Below are 15,146 nucleotides of genomic sequence, written 5' to 3'. Positions count from 1 at the left end.
GTTCAGGGTCAGTTTTGGGTTTTTGGGTAAAGGGGTATTTTTAGGGTTCAGGGTCAGTTTTGGGTTTTTGGGTAAAAGGGTATTTTTAGGGTTCAGGGTCAGTTTTGGGTTTTTGGGTAAAGGGGTATTTTTAAGGTTCTGGGTCAGTTTTGGTTTTTTGGGGTACAGGGGTACAGGGTAAAAAAAAAATATTAAAATAAATTAATTAAATGAAATTAAATTAAATTAAATTATATTAATTTTACTTATATTACATTAAAAAAATATTATATACTTACCAATACTTACGTTGTAATGGTATGCGTTGTAAAAGTATATGTGTTGTAAAAAATTGCGTTGTAAATGCATGCGTTGTAATAGTTTTTGCGTTGTAAAAATTTCGTTGTAAAGGTAGGCGTTGTAAAAGTATGCGTTATAACGTCATACATCCCTTAAAAAGCGGTGCAAAACTGCGCAGGCAGGATACTCTCGGGAATTCCGAAATACCAATACGCAAAGCCAGCTCTGAAATCTCTCCACTGGCTCCCTATTAAGGAGAGAGTAAATTTCAAGGCTATGTACATTGTTCACAAGACGCTAGCCGGAAAGAGGCCTTCCATCAATCGCTCTATCGTTCGGCCCTACCTTGCCAATAGACTCCTCCGCTCGGACAACCAGCGTATTGCCGCAGTGCCCAGGATTAAGAAAGCCAGAAGTGGGGTTCGTTTGTTCTCTTACAATGCCGTTAAGCTCTGGAATTCCCTCCCACTTCATTTGCGTAAGGAACTCAACTACCTGGCCTTTAATAAACTGTTAAAAACCTGGCTCTGCCCCTAGTGTGGTTGGTGTCCTGCACTTCCGTTGTTAGCGATGGGATGCTCCCGGGTAGCTATGAGCTTAATACATTTTTTTTTCATTTAATTTCATTTACAAGCCGCTTGCACCACCGGAGTGTCACTATTTTGGGACGCACCGGCATCGCATTTTACTGTCCCATATTTTCAAGGACAAGAAAAGCCACACTGCATGGCTTTTCCTGTCCTTGTAAATATGGACCCTTTACACGCAGCACTTCCATGGGTGTTGCTATGGGTGTTCCCATGACACATCCATGGAGCTTGACACATTTCCAGATTTACGAGAAATCGTAAACCTGGATATGCATCTAAATGGGAGGTGAAACAATGAGAAATGTATTCATTTCTCCTGTTTTTTTCTTCTTTCGGTGTGTGCTGCATTCTGAAGCACACATCGAACGAGGAAATAGCCTCTGGTTATTGTTTATGTACAGGAAGGTGTTCCTTTCTGCACACTACAATCATTAAAAAAATGACATTTTGCAAGTTCTATGTGTACTAATGCAGCACACAAAGAAAATGAAAACCGCCATTTCGGATTGTTTATGTGGAGGAAGGGTACCCAGTCTGCACATAAACCATCATCCCTGTGATGCAGGCATCCTTGCACCATGATGCAAGGGTGCCTGCATTGGCGCATGGCAGCCCATTGTGAGCCAGCGCAGGGGAGAGCACAGGAATGCGACATATAATTGTAAATAGGTCATATCCCAGTGCTTTGAAAATGCTGCAGCATGGCGCAGCCAAAGGGCTTGCAGTGCCATTCAGCGGCACTTTCTTGTAAATGAGGCCCAATGAATCAATTTCAAATTCAACGTTGCACACTTACGAACATTTGAAATGAACTATAGTTTGTTTTCCCATGTTGTACACTGCACATTCTGCTGAACCATGCTAGCAAAGCATAGCCTCTGTCTGCAGTTGGTACAATGAAGCTAGGATTTTAGAAAATATTGGACTCAGCTCATGTTAGTGTTCACTGTTTCTCCCATCCAAGATCCTCTTGCATTCCTTCCCACAAGTAGATCCCGGCACCTGGTCATTATTAGTGCCTACCTGTAAGTTTCTTTTCTGTCGCATGATCCCACTTCCATTTACTTGTAGAAAACAAAATGTGCGGATTGTACAATTACATGCTCCAACTGATTGAGGGTGAAGCTCTAGACTGTTCAAACAGCAAATGCCTTGTTTATTTTGAATGCTTGCTGACTACATTTTCCTTAAACACATGTTGGATGTCTATGCACTATTACGAGTGTCTTTTTACAGGCTAAGCTGACCAAGAAGGAAAAGAAGCAACTGAAAGAGAAACAAAAAAGTAAAACATTGTGAACGCAATATAGACTGACGATGAATGTGGTGTTAAAAATACCACAGAAGCGTTTGAGACACAATGTGTCAATCTTAAAAATGGTTAAATAGCGATGGCTGAAGACATTGTGTCACAGGAACAGGAATTAAGAAATAAGAAATTAATTCCCCATATTCTCCCTGCTATAAAAATAACAGCCTTCTTGTTTTGAAGAACTATTCCAGTACTGCCTCGTAAAGAAAGCAGACGGGAAGTAAGTCCCTGATTGCCCAAATCTGCCATGATAGGGAATTTCCTATGAACAAGGATGGAGCACCACCCCAAACCCATTAGGACCCTTGACAGAGATCTCAGGCCTTGCCACCTCCATCACCATTAGAGGACTTTTTCTCCTGTGCTAACCCAAGTCAAGGCGCTGCGACAGTTGCGGACTGCAGGAAAACATGTCTTCTTCTCAGCCACTGCCTGTGAGACCAAAAGCCAGTTCGAGATAGTCACTTTCAAGATACTGACCCTCTTTGTTTATCCAGTGAAGACGGTAGAAGATGCTATCTCCAAGGCCGCAACAGTCAAGGAATGCACAGGAATTGACATTCCACAGTTTCCATTTACTAAATTGTGTGTCCAAGAGTTTTTAGCTGCTAAGCCATGGTTGTGAAACTGCTTGCTTCTCAGTTGACCTCTATCTGCTGCACTGTTGGTCTTTTACACACTTTGTAAAGCTACACTTTTTTAAGCATGTTTTAAGGGGGTTACTTCTGTTCTTGCACTGTTCTTTAATCAATGTTCAAGTATTTGTCATTTGTATTCTCTTCCTTTTTGCTGGGTATGGAAAGCCAGAATTATCTCAGGCACTCACATCACAACATAGAGTTGATAGATCTCTTTTAATTCATGTTATTAAATCAAACAAGAAGTGGCTGTACCCCAAAACCTGACTAATTCACCACATGTGGAATAATAATTCATATTTAATAAAGCAAAGGATTAACCTTCAGTTAGAATGATCGCTCTAGAAAAGAAATAACAAATGGTAGGATGTTTCCTCAATGACCCCTATCTATAATCAACCTCCTTAATATTGCACGTTTGATTCCCTTTTAAGAATCTAATACTATGCTTGTGAAAGGAAAGAGTACATTTTCAGGATACATGTGCCTACGTTCATGATAAACCCCAGACTGGCTGCATAACTCCCTTTCAGCCCAAAGCTCCTCCTCATACCTTCCCTTCCTCTCAACAAATCCCTCAGAGGAGTATGGGAATGCTGGATAATTTACCAATAATTTACCAATCCTCAAAGTGCAGCCCAACCAGAGCTTAAGTGCTACCACTGGGGTGAACCCCACCTCTTCTCTCTTTGTGACTGTCTATTTCTACATGTACCTGCTCGTTGTGCTCTGACCTTACCTTCAAGTAAATGCAACGGAGGAACATATGAGAGTGGTAGTCAGCTGCTTGGTCATATCAAGGATACATTCACCCTACGGTTAATCAGGATCCAGTTTGAACAATTATTTATACATTCAGCCCTGATATCAGCTGTGCCACCATGGGTTGAGGACTGCTGAACCCACAGTGGGCGTCTTCGAAACCAGAAAGCTCAATTATTTTTATATAAATTTCGAAGATGCAGCAATAATAACAAGAAACTGAGTTGAACTCATTAAGAGGCTGGGAAAATAGGTTAAAGACAATGTATCACGACGGGATTTAAAGGGGAAAGACATGCAGTGGAGATCAGTTCCCAGGGCATTTTATGCACCTAGGTACAAAAACACACTTTGCATTTGCATCAAACCCTGCTTCATGGAATCAGGATAGCAGGAATGTATGTTCTGAGAGTGTGCCTGTGGCAGTAGAAATATCATAAATCTGCAACTTGTCAACCTTTTTGTTAATATGCTGCTGAGACAGTCGATAGCTGTGAATGTACAGAAAGCGCTACGATTGTTTAAAACTCAATTATTAAAAAAAAGAAAAGAAAATGCTGATGGATGTGTTTTGTTTTAGGATTCTGGCAACATTAGCAAATTGATTGAACTTTGCTATTGGGGTTTAAAATGTCATAGAATCCCCAAGGTGGGATAAGAGGATGAGTTTGCTAATATTATATCTATATAATTTACATAATAGAAACATCAAAATTATCGTATTGTCAGAAGGCTCCACTTGACCTTTATTCCTCTTTGTAATTCACGATCAAACTAGCAAATAAAACCTTTCAAGAACGACATGAGTAATTCCATAGAGATTCTGAATTCGATGTTATTAAAGGACATTAAGAAATAACAAGTACAGTTTGCTATACAACCTATTGTAGAATGTCTTATTATAAATGTTATAATACCCACATTGTCTTTACACTGTGTTAAAAAGTAACGGGTGGAAGGTACATTTGTTTTTGACCTTGACATTTATGACATAGTTTAAAATCCTAGGGGGTTACTTATGAGAGCCCTGAGTCACTTTTGTACCACATAAAGTGGTACATGATTGACGCATGACTCTCAGAAAGATTTATGAAGTCATGAGGAGCCACCCTGGGTGGCTTTGGGCGGCCTCATAAATCTTGAGTAAGGCAACGCAGAACAAATCGCTGTGTTTCCTTACTCTGTGCCCAGGGGGCATTCCATGGGCATTGCAGTGGATTTTCCCATGCAACACCCACGGAATTTGACACTGCCCCAGAGTTACAATGTGATATAAACCCAGGCAAGTGCTAAATCTGTACACCTCCTGAGGTGAGGCATAAGGAGGAGAAATATGTTAATTTCTCCTCATTGTTTCCTCTTTCCATGTGTGCTGCAGAATAGCACACATAGAAAGAGTAAATCGCCTCGTATGATTGTTTTTGTGCAGGAAGGTGCCCTTTCCTGTACAAAAACATTCCTGCCTGCGATAGGGGCACCATGTGCAAGGGTGCCTACGTTGGCGCTAGGCTGCCAAAACGGCACCAGCAGAGGCAGAAAGGACTGGAATGGGACCGTATTGCTTAAATATGGTGCATGCCTGTCCTTTTACTTTGGCGTAGGGCAGCAGAGCAAGGTGTGTTGCTGCTCTCCTTTCGTGTGTTTCATAGATGTCTCACTGTCTTTTTCCCTATGTTAGCCTAAATATGCATGTTGTAGGCCACTTTTATTTTGCACATGTTACTACATAACACGCTTGTCTTTAAGCCACATTGTATTTTCTCACAGAACCTGCACATGTTTTCGCATTTTATTATTTTCCTGGGACGAGATCAAACAACATTGCCCTTTGTTATTCTCTCTGATAATACACTAGTACCTAGACATAACAAGAGAATGCAGCTGCTGTCTGTGAACACACTTGTCTGCGTCAGTTGAGATGTAGAACATTCACCTGTGTATGCTAAGGTACAGGATCAACCACTAATCCCATGGATCCAATATATATAACGATTTAGGTTTGGTTTAAAGGACGGGTGTTTACTCTAATCTGTCTTATAACATGACAGGGCTTTTTATGGTATATGGTTTGTTAGCCATGCTAATGATATTATTGATAGGCATTTGTTGTCTAATTGTTGGGCAAATACTGCATCTTAGAGCACATTAGTTTAAACATTATAAACTTCCTTTGTGTCTTTTGTTTATCCTATTGTGAAAAAATATGAGTGAGAAAGCAAAAGGATCAAGAGTGTTGTGTTCTGGGGGGGCGTGGCCAACAGCATGGCCGGCTAGGACATGCAGCTGCGGAGCTCCTGCAAGGCGGCCTCGTGATCCGGCGTAAAACATATCCTGCACTTCCTGAAAAACGGCTGAACTGTGGCTAAGGGTATCCTGCACCGGCTCGAGACAAAAAGGCGGAGGTTTCTGGTGCCAAGTACGAACTAAATGCTCCGGAGTGACCGGCTCGCTTGCCCGGATACATCAACATGGCGGCTTTCGGCTCCTGGGAGCGCGGAAAGTGGTGAGCGGTGAGTGCAGCGGTGTGAGGGGAGCGCCGCTGCGGGTGAGCGGCGTACCGCCTGTGCCGGGAGAGGGACGTGCGGGGGGTGCCAGCCAGACCCACCTGCGGCCCTGACCGTGGATCCTGTACTCCGGTGGCCAGGCTGCGGGTGCTTAATCGGAGCCGGGACCCCCCTGCGGGACAAACTAGCGAGAGTCCCTGAGGTTGATGGGTCTTACACGCCACAAGTGCGACGCCCAGAGTAGACAACCTTCACCCGCCCGGACTGCACCACAGTAGGCGGGAACAGCAAGGGCGCCCGGACACAAGCCGTTCCCTGAGAGGTCTGTGGGGTAAAGGGTAGAGACGGAGCTGCCAGCGAGGAGTGGTGAGGCCAAGGAGGGCCCAAGACCCGGCCAGACCGCCCAGTACATAGTCGCCGGAACCCTGCGGATCGGGACACTGGTACACATGCAGGGCAGAGCCAGGAGCCGGGTGGGAGGCTGGCACTCCTTAGCAGAGAGGTGACACTTGCGGACAATCTTGATGACACCCGGCAGCGCGACTGGGTGCGACCAGCCGTACACACCACCGTTGCAGCCGGAGGTGGAGGGGAGACCACCGGGGTGCACCGCCCCGCAGCAACCATACGAGTGGGTCGTGACGCAGGGGCGCAGATCGGCGGTCGGTGATCCGAAGCTGAGAGAGGGTGTGTGGCCAAGGGTGCCTAAGCCGGGCGGTCAGTGATCAGGCGGCTGCCCACGACAAGGCCAGTGGACTTGGCGACAGGCTCAGCACCCACGACAGGCTGATGAGATCTGAGCTGGCGGGGAGGCGCAGGCAAGGCCGTAGCTGGTCGGGATACGACGACAGAGCCTAACAGTGGGGATCACGAAGGAAGTCATACGAGGTGGTGCCCGGCCGGGCAGCTACAGAGGACTGAGGAGAGCTTGGATAGGAGGGGAGTACCAGGAGACCGCATCCAACATTCGGGTGAAGGCCGACGACTGGTAGCGGACACGCCCTGGCGGCAGCTGCATGACGAAGCATGGGGAAAAAGGAGATCCAGTCGAAAGGCCCCAAACAAGGCCCTATGGACAATTTTGCGGCGCCGCGTCCAGTGGCAGAGGGCCTCCCAACGGCGCAGAACGCGCGCTCAGATACTGATTTACTGATGGCGGCGATCCAGGCCTCCCGCTCGGATATCCAGGAGTCCAGAGCGGCGCTGAAAGTCAAAATTGGCGAGGTGGGGGGGAGGAGCCTAGCTCGCGACCGAGATGGCCGCGCTTTAGCTCGGCTCCGTTCGCCCGCCTGTGTTTTTCACATTTATCCTGCATTTATCCTGCCCCGGGAAGCCCTCCTTGCTGTGTGGTACTGCTACGACGCCCTGCAGGCACTTACCACTTGTTTCGGTTGTCCTGGCTGCTGTGGGTCCGGTGCAGTGCCCCCGACCATTCCCGGGACTCGAGGGCGGACTGGCCTGGTTCTTCGTCCCGGCTCCTGGGCCGGATGCAGCCTGCGGGCTTGCCCTTCGGGGCGCGCTGGAGGTGATTGGAGGGCCGCTGTTCGTGTGAGCCGGAGGTTCCTGGCTGAGGGACTCCTGTGTGGCGGCAGCCTTGGATGGTGACGCTGCCCTTCATTATTGGGGTTCCTCGTGTGTTCAGCTTCCTCCCCCTTTGTTCTCCGGTCCGGCCATTTTGTTCTTTGCCGCCCGGACTCGGAGAACGGGACTGGCGACATTGGGGGGCCGGCGAATCCCCTTCTTCTGGTGGCCCCCCTTCCTGTCCGGGGTGTTCTTCTGCCTGTCTGCGGGACTTCATCTGCTTGACTGCCGCCCCGGCGGAGGTTGTTGGCCGCGCGGCCTGTTCGGGCTCTCAAGATGGCGACCAACCCCATTTGTTTGGGCCGGGCCCGGACGAGCACTGGGGGCCCGCCGCTAGGCCCGGGTGTCGGATACTGTGAAGGTTTTCCTGCACTTAAGGGGATCTTGAACATCCTGCTATCCTGGCGGCTCTCGGTGGCCGCGCCACTCCTGGCTCTGGAGACGGTTCCTCACTGCGGGCCTCCCGGGCCCCCACGACCGGATGAGGCATTGATATCGCGGGGTGTGGCTGGTACTCTCCTGGCGGACTCGGCCCCGGCTGCCGCCCCGGAGGTGCGCAACCTGATGGCGCTTTCTCCTCCTGTGCTGCCTCCTTTGCCCTTGGCCCGGGAGCTGGATTTTGTTTTGCCGGACTTTCATGATTCTCCTGGTCCCTCTCAATCACCACTGCCCGAAGACGTCTCCTGTGCCGGCCCGGATGGGTCGGTTTTTATGGATATATCCTTGGAACTGTGCCTGCATCGTTTGCTACATTCTGTGATTTTCCTGGATCTTCCGTGCTTTTCTTCCTGTGACTTTTTTGGACTGCCGTTGGACTCTCCTGCTGCCTGCCTTCTGTTCTTTCTGGCAGGGTCCTCGTTGGATCGGACCCCTACTGCTTTGGATAAAAAGGGTCAGGGCTGATGAAAACTGACTCTTATATGCGGTAGCTCATGCACGGTTTGGATGATCTCTGTGTCCTGATATGGTTCTGTGTAACTGGTTAGTGCTCCTGGACTTTGGCCGGATACTCTTTGGCTTCCCGAGGACTTGGACCTTTAACCCGGGCGGGTGGATGGGCGCGTTTACTCCTGTCTTTGGCCCTCCCCCGTGTGTATGTTTGTATGTCTTTACTCCCTTCTTTCCTTCCCTTCCTTCCCCCCCCCCCTTTTTTGTCTTTTAATTCCAACTTTTCTTGCTCCACTAAATTTCGGGTTCTACTTAGGGCGACAGGCACGCTGCGGGGGGGGTAGGCCGTAGCCTTCTGCAGGGGTGCAGGGTGGGCTTAGGGGTGGGTGGGGGGGGTCTTTTTGTGTCGGGGGGTCTTTTTCCCCCCTTAGTTTCCCCTTTTTTGTTCTATGGCTCTTGTGTATTTACTTTTTCGGGACTCTGTCACCTCGTATCTCCCCCGGGGGTTTTCTGTCCTTCTTCCGGTGTGTGGCTGATTGTGGTTCGCTGCCTATTCTGGTATCGTGTTTCGGTTACATCGCATGCCGGTTTTATTGTCCTGTTTTTCCCCCTGGGGGTGCATGGTCTGGCGGGTGTTCCTTTTGTTGTCTTTTTCTCCCTCTTTCCCTTCCTCCTTTATGGAGGTCCCCTTTTTCCGTTGGGGTGCGTATTACATAGTCTTTGTGATGGGGCTTTTTGACCACGTCTTCTTTGTTCGGGTAGGGGCGGAGGTGAGTGAGCACGATTGACTGTTGCCACTGTCGCTATTTGATGGTCTGATTCTGTTTCTGTCCTTTGCTAGATTTGATTATATGGCTTCATTTTCTTACGTTGTGTTTATAAAATGGCGGCTTGCCGCGGTCCCTCCCTTGTACTCTCATATACGGCCCGTTATTCCTTTGGTCCCCTCCCCGTGCTAGAAAATTAACCTTTATCATCCTGCTCTTGCTGAACGCTCGATGGTTTTTATTGCTTCACCAGTGCTCCTGATGTTATATCCTGTGCAGATCTTCTTTTTGTATGCTGGTTATTTGACCATTCTGTTCTGGCCAGCCCGTGGGGTTGTAGGCCAGTATTTGTGAGCTTTCATTGTTCAATAAAGGTTTTCAAAAAAAAAAAAATAAAAAAAAAAAAAATTGCCGAGGTGGGGTCAGAAGTGACACTACTGAAGCAGGACTTTCGGAATCTGTCCGACAGGGTCGCATCGGCGGAAACGCGAATGGGTAAGGCCGAGGACTCGATCACGACCCTCCGAAGAGACATGGCGGAGCTGCAGGCCTCCCACCGCCAGCTTGTCTGGAAAGTGGACGACGCCGAAAATAGGGCGAGGCGTAATAACCTACCCTTTGTGGGATTTCGAGAAGGAATTGAACGGAATGATATGGTATCCTTCCTGCATACGTGGCTACGGGACACATTTCCACAAGCACAACTCTTGCCGTGTTTCATAATAGAAAGGGCACACAGAGCTCTCCTGGCGAAGCCTCCTGAGGGGGCACGACCGCGTCCGGTGATCGCACGTTTTCTGAACTTTGCGGACAGAGACTTGATACTAAAAGAGGCACGGAAGAAGGGTGAGATTCGGCTAGAAAACTCGCACGTCATGATCTTCCCGGATTACAGCCAGGAGGTGCAAAAACAGAGGCGGTCCTTCGACTCGGTGAAGGCTAAACTGAGAGACCTAAAAAACTCGTACATGCTGCTGTTCCCGGCGAAACTTAAAGTGATATTCAATGAAAAGACACTATTCTTCACGCACCCAGAAGACGCGTGGCAGTGGTTGGAGGAGCGCCCGATCCTTCATAGTAGGGAGACAGCGAGGCGTGATGCGCTAGATAAGTCTCTGAGGAATGCGACTCAATGGGAACTTCCGAAACCCCAAAGACTGAAATCCAGAAGATCTAAGAGACAAACACCAGCAACACCGTATAGAGGTCGAGATACGGGAAGGTCGCGGAAGGGGCACTCCGCCTCTCCGGGAGGTGCGACCGCTCAGGGGTCGAGATTTGCAGTGCTGAACGACAGGGCGCGATCGGAAGGTGACGAGGAGGAGATACCAGATAGCCACACATCGGGCGGGGAAGAAGAGGAAGACGGACAATCAGACCATCCGTTAGTCAAAGAGATCCGGGGCCTGGAGCAAGACCTGTCGGGGCAGCACAGTGCACCCGAGTCTGAATTTCAAGATTCCAAATCCTGAAGGATACAAGGCCCAAAACGTGCAGTACACTAAGCCTACAGTGCCATGGTGAAACAGTCGGCGACCCGATAACTGAATGGACCTGCAGAACTGAAATGGCGGACCGCTGCAGAGAAGCACGCAAGTTGACAATCCCCCTTCATTGTGTTTGTTTGACTCGTTGGTAGGGTTGTTTGGTGTTCACTAGGGAGGGTTTGGTGGGTGGGCGACAGGCCTACTCCTTCGGAAAGCTATGTCTGGTATACGGACACAACTGGAAGGGGAGGGAGATGGGGTGGGGTTGAGGGTTTTCATGTTTGTTGAGGTGGGGCGTTGGGAGGGACTAGGTGGGGGACACAAAGGATTCAGGTAGAGAAGCACTCACACAAGTTATGCCTTCGAAACACCTCCAACTGCCAGAGTTGGGCCAATTATAGTTACAGCACTCTCCAATGGCAGGTAACGTAGGCGCGTCGCAAGAGACGGGCAAGGGGCTGAACATCCTGACATGGAATGTTAATGGGTTGGGATCTAAGGTAAAGAGAGGACTAGTGAATACATACATTAAACAAGTGAACCCCGACCTCATCTTCCTGCAAGAGACTCACCTGAAGGGTACTCAATGTGCCTTCATTGCTAGGGGCAGGTACAGGGTGTTGGTCCATGCGGGTTATACATCAGACTCCAGGGGAGTGGCGATAATAGTTAGGAAATCCCAGCCCTTCTCCATTACACATACATGGATCGACCCGCAGGGCACATTTGCGGGAGTACAGGGAACCTGGAATAGGCACACTTACACACTGATATCTGTATACGCACCACCCAAACTGCAGTCACGCACGAACGCCTCGATCGCGAACATCCTCCTTGACACAGCGGACACGCTGCAGGTGGTAGGGGGGACTTTAATGACGTGATGAGTGTCGACTTGGATAGATCTGGCGATACACTAGACGACGGGCGCAGGACTGCATTATTTGACCTGATGTCCAACATGGGACTGACAGACGTATGGAGGTGGTTACACCCAACGCAGCGCGCATACTCCTACTACTCGGGGGCGCATCGGACGTTCTTGCGCCTTGATTATGTTTTTCTACCTAGACAATGTCTGAAAACGGGGGACATCGCTGATTATAGGGCCAGGGGTATATCTGACCATTCACCTATGTGTGTAAGGATAGGACGCGATAGGGCTAGGGACGCGGGATCCTGGTGCCTCGCAGCCTGGGATCTTCAAAATCCAAAACTACTAAGAGACGTGAGGACAGACATAAAGTTATATTTTGCGGACAATGAGGGCTCGGTTGCCTCGAAAATCACTCTGTGGGAGGCCCTAAAACCAGTCCTACGCGATAGGATTAGACTTCGACTAGGGGAGGACAGACGGAGACGACAGACGGAGGGGGCAGCCCTGGAACAATCTATTCTAGAATGGGAGGGCAGATACTTAACCCATAAGTCCGAAAGCACCCTGCGGCGTTTACTCGACGTCCAGAAACAGTATCGGGAACTAGTGACGAACGAAGCCAAGACCCAGTCCTTAGCTACCCTACACAGACTATACGATGTGGGGGACAAGCCAGGGAAACTGCTGGCGTGGCTCAGCAGGAAAGAGAGAGCTGAAAGATGGATAGACAGCATTGACACTACAAGAGGAATCACGGTCAACACAGACACAGATATAGCTGAAGCCTTCGCTACCCACTACGAAACCTTCTACGCCGCCCGCGACCTGGCGACGTACGAAGAGGCCCTCCACTATCTTGAAGGTTTTTTTGCAGTTTGTTTTCCCTCTGAGGCGGAAGCCGGAGGTCTTGATTGTGCTCCCTTGCACCTCTGATAATTACACTCGCAAAAACGATTTAAACAATACTTGTTTTTTACTCTGTGTATATATTTTAACTGGGGCTTTTTTATCTGTATTGTCCTCTGAGGCGAGACTACTTCGCCTAAGGATCGAAATTCCCTTTTTCAGCGCCGCTGCATCCAGGCGCAGGGAAGCTTTACACTCTACTTGGCCGCCATCTTCCATTGGGAAGGCTGGCCGAGAGCTCTGCGCCCCTCCCGCCCTCCGAGGGTATTTAAAAGGCGTCGCTTACAATCGCCTGTAATTGCAGTTTGTTTTCCCTCTGAGGCGGAAGCCGGAGGTCTTGATTGTGCTCCCTTGCACCTCTGATAATTACACTCGCAAAAACGATTTAAACAATACTTGTTTTTTACTCTGTGTATATATTTTAACTGGGGCTTTTTTATCTGTATTGTCCTCTGAGGCGAGACTACTTCGCCTAAGGATCGAAATTCCCTTTTTCAGCGCCGCTGCATCCAGGCGCAGGGAAGCTTTACACTCTACTTGGCCGCCATCTTCCATTGGGAAGGCTGGCCGAGAGCTCTGCGCCCCTCCCGCCCTCCGAGGGTATTTAAAAGGCGTCGCTTACAATCGCCTGTAATTGCAGTTTGTTTTCCCTCTGAGGTGGAAGCCGGAGGTCTTGATTGTGCTCCCTTGCACCTCTGATAATTACACTCGCAAAAACGATTTAAACAATACTTGTTTTTTACTCTGTGTATATATTTTAACTGGGGCTTTTTTATCTGTATTGTCCTCTGAGGCGAGACTACTTCGCCTAAGGATCGAAATTCCCTTTTTCAGCGCCGCTGCATCCAGGCGCAGGGAAGCTTTACACTCTACTTGGCCGCCATCTTCCATTGGGAAGGCTGGCCGAGAGCTCTGCGCCCCTCCCGCCCTCCGAGGGTATTTAAAAGGCGTCGCTTACAATCGCCTGTAATTGCAGTTTATTTTCCCTCTGAGGCGGAAGCCGGAGGTCTTGATTGTGCTCCCTTGCACCTCTGATAATTACACTAGCAAAAACGATTTAAACAATACTTGTTTTTTACTCTGTGTATATATTTTAACTGGGGCTTTTTTATCTGTATTGTCCTCTGAGGCGAGACTACTTCGCCTAAGGATCGAAATTCCCTTTTTCAGCGCCGCTGCATCCAGGCGCAGGGAAGCTTTACACTCTACTTGGCCGCCATCTTCCATTGAGAAGGCTGGCCGAGAGCTCTGCGCCCCTCCCACCCTCCTCCCGTCCCGCCCAGAGTATGAATAAATACAACACTATTGCCCGTCGGCGCAGCGGGCGGGCGCAGCGGGCGCGCCGGCGGCGCGCCGAAGGCGCGCCAAAGGCAAGCCCGTCTGCGCCCGTCCGCGCCTGGACCGGGCCCAGGGCCATAATCCCTGCCCCTCGCCTTTCCTATACCCGCAACGCACTTTTGGAACTTTGTCCACCTTATGCCTCGCTGTGCACTAAACTAGACGTCTCCTTCATACAGTCTACACTGCCTATACACTGCTCACATTGCAATGTTCCATCAGTGACTGCCAACCCAACTAGGGATGCCAAAGCTTCTACTCCCAAGGCTGATACATACGTCTCCATGGCACTTATTAATGCGCGCTCCCTGGGTAAACACTGCCAGGACATAGCTGACCTTATCAGCGATTTCAATCTAGATGTACTCTATATTACAGAGACATGGTCCGACCAGGCATCTGCCCCTGACTATGTCACGGCAGCCCCCCCAGGTTATACTGGCTACCGACAGGACAGGCCTATAGGAAAAGGCGGAGGGATAGCTATTATAGCGCGAGACTATTTTAAAGTCCGCTGCTCGCCTATCCCCATCAACACATGTGAAGCCATGCTCTTTGATATAAAGGTGTCCCCCACCTATAACTTCAAGGGAACATTGATCTACAGACCCCCGGGGACAAGATCTGCGTTTCTCGCTAATCTCAGCAATATTACTGAGTCTATAGCCTCAGAAGACTCTACTACAATTATGGGAGATTTTAATTTCCATTTAGAGCTTCTCAATGACAGGGATACCACAACCCTTGTATCCGATTTACATACAATGGGCCTCAGACAATTGGTTACTACTCCCACCCATCAGGCAGGCCATACGCTAGATGGAATTTTCTCCAATGTGGAAGGACTGTGTATCACCTCAGTTCTCCCCATGACCTGGACAGACCATTCAGCTATTTTTAGTAGACTCACCATCAAAGGTTCACAGAGAGTAAAAGCCACCCCTGCTCTTAAGAACACGTTCAAAGCATGGAAGGACATTAATCCTAATGACCTCATGCTGCTTCTTAACACCACTTTGCCGGAATTCTCCACTGACCCTATCACCGTAACCAACCAATTTCAAAAGTGGTTGGGTGAGGCCACGACTCAGTTGGCACCCACCAAATCAATATCCAAAAATAGAAATATGCCTAACGCTCCGTGGTACACGGCAGAACTCAAAACCCAAAAACAGCTAACCAGGAATTTGGAAAGACACTGGCGTAGAAGTTATGAA

Source organism: Lissotriton helveticus, chromosome 6, assembly GCF_964261635.1.
Source record: "Lissotriton helveticus chromosome 6, aLisHel1.1, whole genome shotgun sequence".
Lineage (NCBI taxonomy): Eukaryota > Metazoa > Chordata > Amphibia > Caudata > Salamandridae > Lissotriton > Lissotriton helveticus.
The sequence above is the reverse complement of the archived record's forward strand: the minus strand, read 5'-3'. Positions refer to the sequence as shown.